Source organism: Antechinus flavipes, chromosome X (assembly GCF_016432865.1).
Source record: "Antechinus flavipes isolate AdamAnt ecotype Samford, QLD, Australia chromosome X, AdamAnt_v2, whole genome shotgun sequence".
Classification (NCBI taxonomy): domain Eukaryota; kingdom Metazoa; phylum Chordata; class Mammalia; order Dasyuromorphia; family Dasyuridae; genus Antechinus; species Antechinus flavipes.
The window spans coordinates 29,531,457-29,550,237 of record NC_067404.1 but is presented as its reverse complement, the minus strand read 5'-3'; the positions used below and the strand labels follow the sequence as shown (position 1 = coordinate 29,550,237).

The window sequence follows — 18,781 nt, the reverse complement described above, 5'->3', positions numbered from 1 at the left end:
CACCCCTTCACTCAAGGATCAGGTGGGTTGGCCTGCTTCTATCTGTGTCTATCCTATTTTTCTCCAGCCAGATCTTAGGTAAGTCATTTTAGAAACATAGAATATAAGATCATTTGTTAGAAATACTAGAATTTAGCATTTAAGGACTATCACACTAGACTAGCTTAAGGAAGCCTAACCTCATTTTTCTAAGAAATGGACCTAGGGAGGTACAATTAGTTCATGGCTAACCTTTCTTTCTCATTAATCTTTTCTTCTGTCTTAGAGACAGAAACCTACTTCCAGAAGCCTCTAATTGCAAATTGTGATGGGGAGGGCACTGTTGGCACAGGCAGGTCAAGGGCAACCAAAGACCAGCCAAAGGCTCTTGCCACAAATCAATCAATACAACCTAGGTAGCTGCTGGAGAAAGTGGTGGGGGTAGGGGACTGCCTCACTTTCAGTTCTGTTCTTTACCTTTTTCTTTATAAATATACTGACCATTTACTTATCAGATGGTTTCCAGAATTATAGCTTTCATTTGCCCCAAGGGGTCACTTTCTCAATAATCACCTTTAGTCTTGCCCCCCCTCCAACCTCCCACCAATTAACATTCTCCTGGAAAGCTGATAGGCTAAACCCATTTTCACATATCTGCATAAAGTGACTGGAAGGACTAGTATTGGGCAAATACAAATACAAAACCTCCACTGAAGCAATACCCCAGAACTAGTAAAACTTCAATCCTTAGCCCGAACTTGGCTGAGCCTGGTCACAGTCAAAGAACTCTGCAGATTTTGTAAATTCTGACAAAATGAAAACAGAACACCGTGGAAGCTTCCAGTTGGGTCAATCTAGCAATTAAATTTGTTTTATAGACATATTTGTCTATTTAAAAAAGACACTTGGCAGGTTGTCAGTTTTGTTTTGTTGAATTTTTTTTGACAGTTCAATAAGTATGTATACAATATAAACAATGAACACAAAACCACAATTATCAGATCTGTGTGGATCTGTGTGGGTCTCTGTCTCAAATTCAACCACTACTTGTAGTATATTTGGGATTAGTTTTGGTAATTTGTGTGTCAGTTTCTCCTCAATGTTCTGTCACCCTTTATCACAGTTTCTTGTCAAATATTTATTGGAAGATTACCAACAGAGCCTAAGGCAGCGTCTTAACCAGAGTATTTTACCGACAAAGGAACGGGATTAACAGGCAAGTATCTGAAATGATTCCAAGTTTAACCAGGTTTAAGACAGGTGCTGCAAGACTTTTAGATAAAAGTAAAAAAAAAAAAAAAAAAGACTTTTTAAAAGTGACATCCAAGTGACCTGGATTCCAGTCCTGGGAAACAAGGAATCTCCCATGGTGATCATTTCCATTAGGAAAGGCATCAATACAGAAAGTCTAATTAAACCTGTAAAGCTACATATTCTGTTTTTTTTTTAATTAAATCAAGAATTTGGTAATCTGGTTGTGGCAATTTACTTGGGGAAGTATGCTTTATCGTTGCAAAATCATTTTTAGCATAACAACTTAAAAATCAAAACTTATTTCTTTAGTTAAAAAAAATCAAGGTTAACATGTGTATTTATTAACTAACCAAAGCACCAGATTTAGTTTCCTGATAGGAGAGAAAGTGAATTTCCTTTGGTTCTTTTTTTCCCATCCTCTCAGCTATAGGGATCTTCCAATGAAAAGAAAATAAAAGCTATTTTTCCAAGTCGAGTTTTGTTCAGTTTCCAGATATCCGCTAAATCATCATCCTGCCTGGTAATAGCTTTTATCCTCCTCAATGTCCACTTCTTGCTCAGAATCCTGTGAAATCTCAGAGTCCATATCTCTCTGAGAAGTAGGGGAGGGAGCATACTGTGCACTGTCTGGGGAAATTTCTTTTGTCTGCTTGCTGGGCAAATAGCTATCTTGTCTCTGATTACAGTGACGGTCTGGATTTTCTGTAATACCTGAGAAACTGAGGCAAGATAGAAATTAGAGAGTTTTTAATATTTTATTTGGAGAGATTGTGCTGGGGGCATGTTGCCCCCAGGGCTGATATCTCAAAACATCCAGCAGGGAATGTGTGGTTCCCATGGAAAAAAAAAAAATATATATATATATATATATACACACACACACACACACACACACACACACACACACACACACACACACACACACGTGGCTCCAAGCTACCAGGGTAGACCGAGGCAGGGGTGGAGTCAGAGTGCTGAGCTCGGGAACAGACCATCAATCCAGTGCTGACAGGCTGCGAGGGAGGCACTGGATATTCTGATGACTTGGGAAGAGTTAAGAACCAGGAAGTCTGAACCCTCCCTTATCTTGAGTTTACACATTTACAATTTATAACCTTAGAGTAACTAGCCCTAAGTTATATCGGTATATAATGATCAGGAGGGATGTTGCAATCAGGGGGATTGAGGCAGAACAATTAAGGGAAGCTGAAGCAAGACAATTAGAAGGGAACTGTGGCACAACATTTCCAATTCCTCCTTTTTGTTTTGAGGGTTTTCCTATATAAAAGGAATAAAAATGGAGTAGGATATGGAATAATGAAAGATGGACTGTCTAATTTTGGCCTTAGAACTCCTGCCTGATCTTTAATACTACCAGGTCTTGTTAAGAAGTGTTCAGTTATTGGTAGCTTACTGAGGCAGACTGTTAAAAGCTTAAAGTTTCAGTTTGGGGGAGAAAAGGTTGTGTTTAACATATTTTTCTCTTCTTAGTGGCTCCTGCCAACTCATGGAAATTATTCCCCATCTACTCATCTATTTACATTTTTGTTCCCCTCCCATTAGAAAATTAACTCCTTGAGGGCTGAGACCATTTTCCATCCCTACCCCATCAGTTGTTTAATGCTTTTTGAAGGAATGAATGAATTTTAGAGGAAGAAATCATTTTGCCAACACCAAATCCAGATTAACACCCCCCCCAAAAAAAAAAACAACAAACAAACTAAAGACGTTAACAGGAATATACCACCCTAATTGAATTATACTAATTTAGTATTTAACTCCAGCTAAATCCAATGGTTTCAAAATTGTCTGAAGAAATTATTTTTAAAAGTGCAGTCTCTTTAGGATTTTTCCCTCTTTCTGCCATCACTAGATACATTAACAGTATTTATCCACTTAAAATAATATGCTAGCACACTAAAATAATTTCAGAATATTTTCAAAATGATTAGAGTCTAACTTACAATTTCTTCCCGGGTGAAGTTTAAACAGCCAGGATGTCTGAGCAGAGAAGTTATGGCCTGGGGGAGGAAGGATAGAAAGATAGTCTAGCTTTAGTGCTAGCAGTCTCAGAAGAAGAGGCCTTCAGAATTATGGGAAGATTCTTGGTGGAGAAGAGGCAATGCCCACCCACACCAATGAGTCAGTTATAAAAGTAAATGCAGATTTGGTAACTTGTACCCAACTGTTTATTTAAAATCCAAAGAAGCATAAAACTTAAAAAAAAAAAAAACTGAGGGGGGGTGCATTACTGAGATAGGCAAAAATAAAAACAAACCCGGAGAAAAATTTGAGATCAGGATTCCCTGCTTTGAAACTAAATAAGTGAATTAATTTTGCAATCATGTGTATATGAAACATAACTATTTTATTGCTGAAATTTTCCATTTTCTACAAAGATAAAGGCCACAAATACACAACAGAATAGAATGGAGAGTTCAACAATTAATCAGGTAACCTTGGTGAGTGCAGATTGCCATAAATCTAATTCCTGATTCTTAACTCCAGAAAAGTTTTAACAAACTTTGTATCCGAATTAGGAGAATTGATTTTTACCTCGTTTCAACAATTCCATTCCATTCAACAAACATTAATTAAGCAACAACTCTGTCAAGCATGTGGTGGGCTAGAGACACAGAGACCAACCCGCTTCCCCCTTCCCTCACCTCTACCCCAACCCCCTCCCCTGATGATCACTTAGTGAAGACCCCAGCTTTATTCTCCCAAGAAAAAGCTTCATTTACATTTGCAAATCGGACATAAGATTTCAGAACCTCTTCTTCATTTACAACCTGGACTTAAGCTGGGGCTAAGGGGCAGGAGTTAAAAATAGTTGATATTTTCATCATTTGTGCAGCCGATCAAATATTCTAAGGTGTTTGTTTCCTTCTATTTACCTACCAGTCCAGCCTGATTTTATTATAATTGTGTCATTCAAAGAAACACTATTTTCCCCAAAGATAACTGCTTAAGTTACTTATTAGCAATTACTTTATCTTTCCCGAGTTAATTAGATAAACAACATATGGGCTTATAAAACAATTAAGGTGGTCTTTTAATAGCCAGTGTGTGAAACCCCCAGGTAATGGTCATAGGAACTGACTGCATTAGGCGTTTTTAGCATTAGTGTGGCCAGGCCAAGTCCTACAGGATTCCAAGAAGACTATTTGCCTTTTTAATCAAAGTCAAGAGGCTAAATAGCCTTGGACAACCTAGAATAGGTATCTGATTAGAAGGTAAGATCATTAAAAGAATTATTGCTATAATAACAAGACCTTGCCTCTCACCCGCTAGAGCCTTCTCTACTTGGCTCACAGATTCTGAAACCAGGTTTTAAGCTAGAAAGAGAGAAAGGGACCCATTGCTACGCGTTCAGGATGCTGATTTTGGAGAAGGCCCTTTAAAGGGGTATTTGGAAAGGGGCTTGGAAGGATTTGAAAGGGGTCGAGGAAGGGCTTTTGGGTCTGAGGATACGATTAATTGCTGCAGGATGGGGCCAGCATAAATTAACAAGTGTAACTGAAGGATTTATGATGAAAAATCCTATTCATACCCAGAGAAGGAACCGATTGTGTTTGAATACAGCTTGTAGCATTATGTATCTCTCACTCACTCAACTTAATTTTTCTTGAGAGTTTTTATTTTCATTACAGTGGGAAATCTATGTTTTCTTAAACAACTTGATTTTTACAGAAATGTTTTGCAAAGCTTCACATATGGTTTCTTAATTATAGGTGAGGATAAGGGAAAGAACCTAGAACTCAAAAATTAAAAATTGTTTTGAGTGTAAATAGGGGAAAATATTAAATAAATCAAATTAAATTAAAAAGTGTTTTGAGGCACTTCTGCAAAGTGTCAGGCCCACGACAGCTAATGCAAGCATTATCACCCCCATTTTACAGACAAAAATGAGTCTTAAGAAGTTTATAGAGAGCTTCAGATAATTTAAATCATTGACGGGCAACAAGCTGTACCTAGCTGGCATTTTCTTTTTTTCCATCTGCCAACTGATGTGTTTCATGGTTTATATGTAGGAAGTCGGGTTAATTTAATTTATGTCATTTAAGGAAACAATTGTTTAACCAAGAAAATGAGACTTAAGTGTTAAAAATAACACTCTTGACACTGAAAATCAGATATCAATGAAAATTTATTAAAGAAGAATTTTAAGGAAATTCTGGCCAGAAGTGGGGCTTACTCCTCTTTGGGAAGAGGGAGCATTGAGTACAGACATGTGGGAACCTTTATACTTGTTTGTATACAGCCCCGCCCTTCAGAGAATGAATTGATCATTTTATCAGGGTTGTGTCTTTCTGATACACCCATTACATGTTTCGCCTTACTATGAATAAAATATGCCCCCCCATCATACATCCCATGTTCAAAAATAGGGGAAAACTGCTCCTCTGGGGTGTTGTTTAATATTCAATTAGCCTATTAAGCAAACGCAGTAGTGATTTGGTCAAGTCAGGTCATTGACCCCAACTAGTTTGAGCTGGATGGGCTATTATCTTAAGTTTGTAGGTTTCTCAAAACCACAAGACTCTGACTGGCTGAATCCACCTGTGCCTTCCTAGCCCTCCTCCCCCCCCCCCAACATTTCTTGTTTATTCAAGGCTTCTAGTGATAGCTTAATTGTTTTGTGAATCTTAATCTTCCTTAGCCTTTCATATTCTGAAAACCTCTTGGTCACTGGTACCCCCTATCCCAATCCCACACCACCTCAAAGCTTGCAACACTGTGGAAACCCAACTTTTCAGCATTTCTCACAAAGTGACATCATTTAAGATAGCAAGTCAAAGCCATAGGTGGGCTCTAGTATCTTCCCCTACACCATAAAGCCTCCCTACTCATGCAAGGTGTCAAAATAATTTAAATTATTAAATAATTATATATATATATATATATATATATATATATATATATATAAATTATAAATAATTAAATTCTCCAATATTCACTTAAATAAGATCTAAGAATCTTAAATCAGGTGCTCCCAGCCTGGACCATCCTTTCCTGCTCCTTTTTTTCCCCCCATTTAGGACCCACTGTTTTCCCAGAAATTCCAAGGAATTCTATTTCCCAGCTCACCTGCCTCTCACTGAGTTGTAGCATCTTGGCAAGATGCTTCCTCCCAGGTGGGAAAAGGTATTTCTAGTCTCAAACTTCTTTTCCAGTTCCATGGTTTGGTCATTGAAGAACCTTACTTGTCCTCCCTTTCTTTTGTGAAGTGGCCTCTGCATGAAGGGTCCCCAAAGAAGGGGTTTGTTTGCCTATTGGTGAGGAGGGATAAAATTAGGGTCAGAGTGACCTTGACTACCCAAAGCTCCAAGTCTTCAATCTTCCTTATATTTAAATTGGGATAGTGGACTATCCCACTGGCCTATTTCTGCAGATGTCATAGTGATGAGGTTGGGCACAGGGCAGAGTTGTGGGAACCCCCTTCTGGTCTGCGCAGGTCCTTTGTAAATGAATTTACAAACCTGAAAAGTTAAACTGGCTAAAGAAGTTTATTATTAGAACTGAGAAGTCAGCTTTTGCAGGCTGACTTCCTTAGTGGCAGTGTCCTGACAGAGAAGTAACGGTCCAGCAGAGAAATCCCGACAGAGAGATAAAGAAGGGTAGGGCCCTGTTAGGGAAATAGGTGAGGGAGATAAAGAGGGAGTAACATTGAAAAGAGAATGTCTTTTCAGCGGGCAGATGGTCACAGCCATGCCAAGGGGAGAGTGGTTCCTTGGCATGATTCTTGCTTTTAGGTCCCCTGCAAGGAACTGAGCTGAAGGAAGCTTGTTATATGGGTAGTTCTTGTTGGGGGCTGGGAGCAGTTTGAGTTGGAATCAGAATAGAGAATCTTCAAATTGAATGAGTGTCCCTGGACTAATCTCCAACTCAATAGAGTTGGATAGAAATCTTGATTTCCAGCTAGGGCTAAGTAGGAGTGGTCCTGGACTCAACTAGTACCACCCAGATAATGGAATGAAACCACTTTATCCTGATTCCTTGGGGTGGACCTCTCAAGAGAGAACTTCTCTGAGGGAGTTTCCCAAGTCTTCCCCCCGAAGTCCGAGAGAGTGAGAGTTTCGGGGCTCCTCTCGTCAATAAGGGGAAATGATTACAACAGTTCTACACAGTACTTTAATTTGTACCAAATGATTTCCTGACAACAATCTCATGAAGTAATTCATTATCATTATATCAAGGGAAATAATCTGAATTTCAGAAAACTAAAGCAACTTGTCTATTGTTACAGAGTTAATTGTGGAGAGAGATTTCAACTTAAGGTTCTATTGGCTCCAAATCAATGTTCTTTCAATTGACAAAAAGAGTGTATACACACATTTTTCTCTTTATTCAAATTCTAGGGATTCTTAATAAGTTATTTAGCTGCAAGTTAGTGTCATTCTTGACTATTCACACAGTTTGATTAATCACAACTCATTTATATATATCCATTATTTAATTTGAGTGTTGGTGTCAAAAGTTGGGCTGTGATCCTAACAATGTCACTTCCTAATGTTAGTAAATACCCGAATTTCTTTTTAAAGTCCCAACTAAAACCAGAACTCCAGCAAGAAGTTTTCTCCTACCACTCTTAATTCTAGTACCTTCTCTCTTTTAATTATTTCCTATTTATGTTGTCTGTATATACTGTGTTTCCCTGATAATAAGACCTATCCCGAAAATAAGCCCTCCCCTTACTGTGTAAGATTCCTCTAAAATAAGCCCTCCCCCGAAAATAAGCCCTATTGAGATTGCTACTGTAGTGAAGATGATCCCCTGCGCTACACGCTACATTACGGTACCCTTTGTATGCACCATTCCCCCCCCCTCCCCCCAGGTGAAACGCATGCTGCGCTCCGAGCTGCATCCAATCAGAGCTGCATCAGTGAGCGCATCATCTTGTTTTTCCCCAGTGATTTGCTTGCTGGCGCCATTGAGAGCAGTGCCGCGGAGGAGAGCTGAGGCAGGACAACATAAAAACCCAGTATGTAAGCGGGAGTGAGGGGGCATGATGGAGGATAAAAGAAGAACTCAGGGGGCATGATGGGGTTAAAACATTATTGAGGGGCATGATGGAGTGAAAAGAAGGACTAATGGTCATAATTTTATTATTCTGTCTGCAAGGGTCACCTGTGTTTTGGCTATTCATTTGGATGGAAAGAAAGCCATACCTCTAATCATCAGTAAGGGCAAGAAAGATAAGATTGAATGTGCATCAGGCATTTACGTTCTCGAAACCGAAAAAGCCTGGTGTACACAAGCCGTTATAAGAAAGTGGGTTGATTTAATGCTGCCACTTGCTATGCGAGGTAACCAAAGAGGTCTGATAATCTGGGATTCAGCCAGCACTCACCACGCTAAAGAAATGAAGAACTTCCTTGCAGAGAGAAGAATAGATCAAGTAATGATTCCTGCAGGAATGACTGCCTATCTCCAGACCCTTGATATTGCAATAAACAAGCCATTCAAGGACCATTTGCGCATGGAAGTCGATGACTACATTGAAAATAGAATGGAAATAAATCAGCGAGGAAACTTTGTGAAGCCCTGTCTGCAAGAAGTCGTGACTTGGGTGAAGAAGTCATGGGATAAAATGACTGACAGCTGTGTCGCCAAGGCACTACGAGCAGGTTACCCGGACAAGACATGTTCATTTAAAGAGAGCTATGTTGCTGGACAGGACAGATTGGGTCCACTTCTTCTGAAGGAAATAGAGGCGCAAGACATCCAGACGGAATTCAGGGTATGGACACTTATGACGATGTTGTTGAAGAAGATGACATGATCATTATTGAATAAAGGTACTTTTTTTTGTTCACATTTACTTGTTTATTAAAATTGCTGTCAATGTTCATTAAAATAAACCCTCCCCTGAAAATAAACCCTCTAGGGTTTTTCTGTCCAAAAAAAATTAATAAGACAGTGTCTTATTATCGGGAAAACACGGTATTAATTTGCTCATTGTCTCCCCCCATTACATTGTGAGCTACTTGAGGGCAGGAGCTCTCTTGCTTCTTTTTGTTTCCTCAGTGATTAGCTTAGTGTCTGGCCGGTAGTAAGTGCTTAGTTATATATATATATATATATATTATATATATATATATATATATATATATATATATATATATATATATTTATTTATTAACTTGTTGGCTGGCAATATAATTTCTGTTTGGCAATTCACTAGAACTCAATTACCAAAGTGTTGCATTTCTCTTCAAGTCTCAGTTTCTTCATCTGAGTATTTTCAATACCTAATTCCAAACATGAGGAAAGCAATTGTATGAGATGTTAATATTCCTACTGATGAAGTTTAGATTTAGAGAACCAAAATGAAATTAGGGTTTCTGGTGGTCAGGGAGTTAAATGATAAGGTCTAGTGGCAGATCCAAGGTTCAGGGAATCAAATGGAGAGGTTTGGCTCCCCTGTAACCCCTTGGGATTTGGTTCAAGGACAGAGTTTTGGGGACTCCCTTTTGGCAGCACAGAGGTTCTCTGTAAAAGAATTTACAGACTGGAAAGCCTAGATTGATAAAAAGGGTTTATTATGGGGATTGGAAATAAGGTTAGAAATCCTGAGAGGCATAAAGTCTGGTTAGGGAAATAGGTGAGGGTAAAGAGAGAATGACACTGGAAAGAGCATTCCGATGGACAGAGGCTCCTTGGGATACCAAGCATGGAGCTGGCATGTTTGGAACCTCTGCAAAGAGAGGGTTTTAGTTAGGCTCTTTTTATAATGAGAGCTTTGGCTACAAGCTGAAGGGGGCCGTGGGTGGAGTCCCAAGTTGGCTTCTTACTGGGTTTCAGCTTGAGCTAGAATTTGAATTGAATTCAATGAGTTTCAGGACTAAGCCTGACCCCACCCAGATAACAAGGGTGAAATTGTTTGTCCCTTGGGGCAGGGTCCCTTATTGAGGCAGAGTTGAAAGAGATTTTCTCCTCCGAGGATTTTCAGCATTTCAGGGTCCCCTCTACACTACTCCTCCCCAAGTTCACACTTGCACTCATCTGCCAAAGACTGAGCAGAGTTTAAATGGGGTGGGGAAGAAGAGGGGGATTGACCCAAAATACCCAAACCTCCAGAAGTAACCCCTTACACTATTTCATGATGTGGGGCTAACGAAGACTTTTGTGGAGAATGGGGGGGGGGGGGAAAGCTTCTCCCATTAAGGTCCCTCTGCAATTAAAATTTGGCTCACAAGTGAACTGGGGTGCACCAAGAAGCTTCAATATTCTTTAAGAGATTCTTGACTTCTTTGATTTCACACCAGGCTCTCAGAGGAGGCCAGTTAGTCACCCCTAGACCTATGGCAACATTTCCGTCCATGTGTTTCCTGTTGGTCTATCTTGAAAAACCCCATGCTTCTTTCTGCTCTTTCATAGTGGTAACCCAAGGAAACTGTGCAAATGGCCTCAGAGATCCCAGGGAGTCAGTTCCAGCGTGCCTGGAAACGCAATGTAACCTAACTAACCTCACTTGCTCTTACCCAGGAGTTTCCTCTGGAGCAGCTGAGATGGGAAGAAGTGTGGGGGGGTCGCTTGAAGGGGTTATTTCTGGATCTACTCCTTCAATCTTTCTTTCACAGCGAAGGGCTTCCACACCACCCCTCATTCCATTCATTAAAAATTAGTCTGTTTCCCCCTATGGCCTGATGCTGCATTTTAACAAGACATCTATGAAAAGTTGTGCAGATCCAGGCAAAACTGTGGCAAGCTTTTTGGGACTAGCACCGGAGTTAGAACTCAGAAATCACTGCCCAATTGGCCTGCAAATGTCCCGGACCAGTTAACAATATTAAAAGTAGCCTGCTCAGGTGCGCAGGCTACTGGGCGCAGGCCTCGCTCAGATTCCTGTGCCCTTGGGTCCCTCTGTCTCGTCGGTCTATGTCTAAAACCTTTGAAAATCTATCATAGTTTTTCAAGATTTTGCTTGTCAGCCTACAGACTGCGGCAAAACAGCCTAAAAAAAAAAGGAAGCAACTAGTTAATTAATTTTAGCTGCCATAAAGTCACATCCTACATAGAGGAAATGAACAATATCAGAAAAGCGGATCCCGGCTATCAAGTCGAGTGTTTCCTGAATTTGCCTGTATTGAGGATGTCGATAAAATAACCCTGCAGCGTACATGACTCCTGGGGAAGGGGCTGCTTCATGCAGCCAGGAAAACATCGAGAACTCAACATTTCCTGAATGAACCGAAAGGGTCCAGCTCTTTTTGCTGCGCAAACTTGTTGAACCGAGTCCAGCCTTGTAAGCACCAGGGCTGCCTGAGGCTATCAATGCCACGAGGGAATTGGGGACTCCCTTGAACCCACTTAATTTCGTGCACCTCTTCCATTCTCTCTTAGCTCTCACAAACCGGCCCCGCCGTCTCCCTATACATCCCTTCCCCCATGGAGAACTGAAATGTTAAGTTCTCCACACTAAAAATGCGCCTCTAAGCCCAAGTTCAGCCCTATTCTGAGGGGTCCCCTGTGGGCACCCAGTCAGGTTCTGACCACACACTGCCACCACCTATTTATCGAAGGGTCAGTGGACCACGTGCAGGAAAACCAATCCAAGTCCCCCATGTGGTCAGAGTCCTGACTGAGACCAGAAAGACTTATCATCAGAGACATGTGATACAAAGGTTGTTTTTCAATTTAACAGCTTCTTCTCCTGTCCTAGGTGAATTAATTTTGTCGATCTAGAAACTTTTCAATTTCATGCAATCAAAGTTTATGCATTTTATCTTTTATAATTCCTTCTCTCCCTTGTTAGATTAAGAATGTGTCTTATCCATAGCTGTGAGAGGGATAGGATCTGTTTCTCTTCTAACTTTTGGATGATATGATCTTAAATATGGAGGTGAAATATCTATTTAAATGGTCGGGTAAGACATGGGTCTAAGTCTAATTTCTCCCAGGATATTTTCAATAAAAACCCTTCAGGAAACTGAAAAGCAGAATTTTTTCCTAAATATTTGTTTTTTCTTGTTTACTGAACACTAGCTTATTGAGCACCATGGTTTCTGATTCTCCCTTGCCAATCTGTTCCATATATCTACCTCCCTCATCGAGTCTGTTCTACTGCTCTATTTAAAAAATAAATAAATAAAGCTTTTTCTTTTCAAAATACATACGTGGATAATTTTCGACACTTACAAGGGTACGGGACCCCAGCGAGAGGGAGTAGAGAGGCCACCTCGACCTTTGGTGCACACTGTTTTCTGCCACGTTGCAGAAGCGCCCTTGTCGAACAAGGAGCAGTGATGCATGTCAGGGGAACGGGTTGAGCCTGAGGGGCACAGTGTAGTGGCTCATAAGCAGGGATGCCTTGACAGGGCCTGTGAGTCAGACGCTAGATGTCTGGATCCGCTCTCCTCCCATTGGAAGATACGGTGTATACACAAAGCCCACGAGCTGCTTCTCTGAAAGATGATGGGGGACTGCCTACTGTTCGGTGGCTGATTGTGCTTGCAAAAATGTGTATCGACAAGGCTGTAGGGCATGATAAGCTGGAGCTCTGTCCACACTCTGTGAATCTCCCGCCTCATTCATCTCGCCTCTAAGATCAAAGGGCTCATATACTTTGAGCTCTTAAGATGGTCCCACCAAAACCCTGGGTTCTAATTTTTCCCCTCATCATCATTTCCCTTAATGTTTATTAACTTCTGCTTTTCTAAATTCATTCGGTCATTATTTTCTCAAGTTTCCTAGAATAGTCTTTAGCTAATTTTATTGGTGTAGCAATCAAATTTCAATTAACTTTGACAGTTCAGCTAGGTCCCCATTAGTGCAATGACCAATCCCACCCAGTGGTGGCGTATATTTGAATTCATGCTAGCCAATAATATAAATGATATAAAATTTAGTCACTGATTTCATTCCCATGAAAATATCCAGTGCAAATTCAAATAATGTGATGACTTCATGGACTAATTCTTTGCACTAATTGGGATTTATGCCACTTTGTCACTTTTATGATAGCATCATGGCCTAGCCATAAACATTAACCATTCCTCCCATTATTTAAACTTATTTTGTATTTATGTAAAGAATATCTTGTAATTGTACTCATACAAAACTCTTATGTGCTTTGGTAAAGGGGTTCCCAGTCACTTGATGTATTGTGTAGTTATTTGGAATGAGATTTCCCTTTCTGTTACAGTCATCTGACTGATGCCAGAATAGATATAGATATTCCGAGACTACCCGACCCCCGGAGGGACGGTATCAGTTTGCTGAAAGAAAAGTAGACACTGCTTCAGTAGCGGCCGGCAACCTTCCTATGCCCCTGTTCAGTTCCCAATACCCTCAACAGGGACTGCATTGAGGCAGTATCGAGTCCCCGGGGGACAGGAAGAAGTAACTTCTGCTATTGAGGAGTACGGGGCAGCGGGGGTGTTGGTCACTACCAGCGCCCAGTGGGACAGTCCAATCCGGCCAGTTCAGAAGTCAGACGGGTCTTGGGAGAATGACAGTAGGTTACAGGCAACTGAATAATTATAATTATGATTATAGGCAGCAGGTCCAGACCCCATTACCTTAACTGGAACTATCCAAACACAGCCAGGGAGCTGCTATGCAGTAACTGATCCGGCTAATGCCTTCTTCCCCATTCCCACAGATCCTGCTCGATGGGACCAATCTGCTTTGACGTGGCAAGGGCGACAGTCCACTTTTACTCGCCCGCCCCAGGCCCATATACATAGTCCTACCATCTGCCACAGGGGCGTGGCGGGACATCTAGATGAGCTAAAACTTGATAAAATACATTTAACCCACTGCATAGAGGAAATAATGATGCAAGGAATGGATCAAGAATCAGTGGACCAAGCTGGGCAGTTAGGACTCACGAGAAAAATGAGGGATGGGAAACAAATCCTGCCAAAATACAGGGTTCCCCCCCCCAATCAGTTAGATTCTTGGGGATAATGTGGAATGTAGCACAGTGGGAAATTTTGCCTAAGGCTAAGCAAAGCATAGCAGGTTTCCTTCCTCTCAAAGGCTAGATATTTTTCTTAATATCTGCAATGTTTGTTGCAAAAAGATTGGCACTGAGTAGGTGCTCTAAATGTCAACCATCTGTATGAATAAATGTCCATTTCCAAAGGCATTTCTTGGCACACAGTAGTTGCCATCAATCCCAGTCATAATCAACATATTGGAAATGTCTGAAAGAGGGAATGGCTCACAGGAGGTGGTATAAAGGCCAACTCTCTATGACTTTCTCTGAATTCCCTTCTAGAAGGACCGCACATAGTAGGTACCCTAAACGGTAGTTATTATCATTCCTAAATAGCGAGCTCGTGGCACAAGGACTGCCACATGGGAGGCAGGATGTCCATGTGAGCTATTATTTCTCTAAGGAAAGTCTTGAGAAGAGTGACAGGCACAAATGGGGCAGGAGGGAAAGACTAGATCTGGGAATCTAGGCATAGGGTTTCACGGGGTTACTGGCACATAGTAGGGAGGAGAGAGTGCTAGGTGTGAGGAGTCAGTTGTGTACAATGACTGGAAGAGTGCATGGAAAATCAGAAAGGCTATGAATATCCTGGGCCCTAGCTGGGGGAAAGGGCAGCTCAATTCCCTGAGAGGCTCAGCAGCAGTGGGGTGTGAACCTTGAGGGAGCTGTGGGGCAGCCTTTCCTGAGGCAGTGGGGCTTGTGGCCTGGGAAGGAAATCCAGTGGAGGCAGAGAGAAGAGGAGAGAGGCAAGAGAACGCAAAGGCCTCTCGGTGGGGAGCTAAGGGAACGCAAGGGACTCTCTGGGAAGAGGTCAGAGAAGGGGAGCTGCTTCCCCTTGGGGAGGTGATTGAACACAGCTGCGGCTCTGTGGGGAGGGGAGAGAAGGGCAACTGCCCCCGGGTCGGGAGGTCAGAGAGACTGCAACTGCTTCTCTGTGGAGACTGCAGAGAACAGCCACTGCCTCTCAGGCTCCTTGCATCATCATCATCCCCTCAAAGCAAGAGGTCCATTCTACGGCCCGAGTTCCACCTCCACAGCCACTGGCAGGAGGCTCCCGGACCACAACAGCAGGATGTCAAGGTTAGCGCTTCTTTTTCTAGGGAAAGTGCTTCCAAGAGGGACAAGCAGTCACTTCACTATTTGGCAGTATGCAAATACTACCTAGGGCAATAGAGAGGGAGCACACAGGAGGTGGTATCAAATGCTAGGTATGAGTAGTCATTTCTGTATATTACTTGCAAGAGGAACTGGAACGTAGTAGGGGCTATATGCTAGCTATTTAATATCTGGAAAGATTTTGTCAAATGAATGGCACATAGTATATAGTAAAATTGGAAACTGTTCCTACTAATACATGTCCCTTGAGGAGGGCAATGACTAGCACATAGTAGGAGCCAGAAATCCCAGTTAGGATCAATCAGTGCAAAGTGCTTTACCCAGTGACAGGCCTACAGTAGGTGGATACATCCGAACATGTTTGATGACTTTCTGTGAATTCCATTCTATGCGGACTGGTCCAAATAGGGACCATCAATGCTGCTTATTCTTATTAATCAATATAGAGCCCTTCGTACTGTGACTTTCCCACAGTAGGCAGTATGGAAACGTCAGATAGGATTTACCTGTCATGTTCTTTGTTTCTGTTTCTTGGGGGTCTTTGAGGCAGCCTTCCTTTCAGTTGTGATCGCCAGAAGATTCGCCAGGGGGTCAAGTGCAAATCCTTTATTATCTCCTTGCTGGGGCTGGGCAGCTTTCTGGAGAGCCTTTCAGTCTAGCCTTGGTCTTCATGGAGAAACGGAGGGTGAGAGCCTGCCCCCAAGGTGCTGTGAGATGGGATGAATGGGTTTCAGTCTAAGGGCTACAGCCTTCTATCTGCTCATCTTCTCTGGCTCCCTGAATCTCTCCGACTGCATCCTGGTGAAGGCTCCTAGCTTCTATGCTCTACCCTGAGTATAAACCAATCATTCTATCCCTCAGGAACCAGGATTTGTTGTCAGATTAAATCAGTCCTACCGAACCATGCTCCACTAGATAACCATCATTTCCTCGATTCCACTTAGTACCTTGTAAGCATCCTTGTTTCATATTCAGGGTTCAGGCCCCCCAAGGCGGAGGTCTCCAAAGTGATCCGGAACTCCAAGATGGGGGGTCTCCACAGTGATCTGGAACTCCAAGGTGACGGGGTCTCCAAAGTGATCCCGAGACCCACCGTCTTGGAATTCTGGATCCCTTATGGTTCCAGATCACTCTGGAGACTCCCTGCCTTGGGGTTCCAAAGTGATCTGGAACCCCAAAACGGGGGTCTCCAGAGTGAACTGGAACCCCAAGACGTGGCTCTCCAATTGATCTGGAGCCACAAGACAGGGGTCTCTGGAAAACGCCAGACGGGGAGGGGGGTGGCACCAAGGGATCTGCCACCCCAAAGAGTGGAGAAGTGCCCCAGATCACGAGTCCACACCTGAGACCAGGCCCCATCAAACAGGACACCGAGACCCTGGAATCCCCATGTCTCTCATTTGACCTTGAGCTGTGACCTCTCAAGGACTCTTGTTCATAGCAATGTTGAAAATTAGTAAAGAGGGTAGGGACCATTGTGTCTCAGTGACAGACTAAACAAGAAAACAAATTCCCCCAGGGGAACTCACAATTAAGCAGGAGAAAGGAAATCCTTCATGAGGCAGCTCAAAGTTCATTGCCTGGTGGGCTAGACTGAACAGAGGTAGCTTGAGCAAGGAGGAAGATGCCATTACCGGAAGGCCCTATGAGGGATAGTCATACTGGGGGGTCCAGGGGTGGTGGGGGGCGGGCACTGAACCCGGAGGGGTCTTTAGCCAGAATTGTCAGAGGAAGCTTATCTTTGCCAAGGGAAAATGTAGACAGCAACAGAGAGACAGAGACAGAGAATGGAAAAAACAGAGAGAGAAGACAGACAGAGACAAAAAGAGTTAGAGAGAGACAGAGAGAGAAAGAGACAGGAGATAGAGAGGCAGAGGAAGACACAGGAACGAAAAGAGGCAGGTCAAGACAGAGAGAGAAAGAGACAGAGAGTCTGATACTGATACAGAGAGAGAGAGATACAGAGAAAGACAAAGACAGACAGAGAAGGAGGGGGATAAAGATACACAGACAGAGACAGAGACATAGAGAGACAAGGAAAGACAGAGACAGAAAGAGGCAAAGACATAGACGAAGATACAGATAAAGAAACAGAAGCGGACAGAGACGAGAGAGACAGAGACAGAGAACGAGAGAGGAGCCAGAGGGAGAAACAGTGAGATAGAGAGAGACAAAGATACACGGTGAGAGACAGAGAAAGAGAGAGACAAGAGACAGAGACACACAGAGACAGAGACAAGGAGACAGGGACAGAGACAGAGAGACAAGTACAGACAGGAGACAGAGACACACATAGAGAGATAGAAAAATAGAGATAGAGACTCCTGCACACACAGAAAGAGAAAGAAAGAGACAGGGAGACATAGAAAAAAAGAGAGAGAGACAGAGACAGAAAGAAGAGAGACAGAAACATACAGAGACAGAAATTCAGAAAGAGACAGAGAGAGACAGAGACAGATCAAGGCAGAGAGACAGAGACAAAATGAGAGACAGAGATAGAGAGACAAGGACAGAGAGATAAGTTACAGAGATACACACACAGAGAGACAGAAAGACACACAGGCAGAGAAAGAAAAACACACAGACACACACACACACACACACACACCAAGAGAGAGAGACCAACAGCAAAAGAGAGAGGGAGAGGGACACAGAGACAGGAGACAGATACACACAGAGAGAGACAGAGATAAACAAGTAAGACAGAGTAAGAGACAGAGAGACACAGAGACAGAGAGACAGGTGACAGAGAAACACACACATACACACGCCGACAGAAAGTCAAGGAGACACAGAGAAAAACACAGAGAGACAAAGGCACAGAAGAGGAAGATAGTGAAAGAGACAAAGAGAAAGACAGAGACAGAGACAGAGAGAGAGAAGACAGAGAGACAGAAAGAGACAGAGACAGAGACAGAGACAGAGAGACAGAAAGAGAAGAGACACACAAAGACACAGACAGATAACTAGAGATAATATGCATTTACATATCAAATTCTTGAAAACGGGGACTGTTTCATTTTTGTCTTTGCGTTCCCAGCACTCAGGGAAGAGCCTGGCAAAGAACAGGCGCCAAATTAATGCTTTTTCGTGGATTAATTGCTATTTTAAAAAAATAACACGGTCTCTTGCTGACATCTGCTGTCCAAAGTCGGAACAACAGGGAAACTTAAGAATTTGCGCGCCGTCTTGTGGCCGGCTCCGATATTACACATTCACTCTGCCATCCGGTGTCCAAAGCCTGGTATTGCACTTTGGCTCATTTTAAATCCCAGATTTTCTGGGTTTTCACTCAGAGGACCCACTCAGCAGCCACTGAGCCAGCGTGGAGGGAGCAGAATGGAGTCCAAAGGAAGGGGCAGTTGGGGGAGGGAAGGGCAGTGACGGATTCTTTCCTCGTCAGCGGGAATTCACGTTAAATCCGCCCCGCTCCGATTTCCTGTTATATTCTTTACCCCATGAAAGTCACCGCACCCAGAATTA

At 42.5% G+C, this 18,781-nt stretch overlaps 1 pseudogene; it reads right to left on the bottom strand.

Annotated features, from left to right (window-relative positions):
- Positions 1-1,741: 1,741 nt before the first annotated feature.
- On the bottom strand, positions 1,742-12,491 carry LOC127543117 (hematopoietically-expressed homeobox protein HHEX-like; annotated as a pseudogene).
- Positions 12,492-18,781: the final 6,290 nt, after the last annotated feature.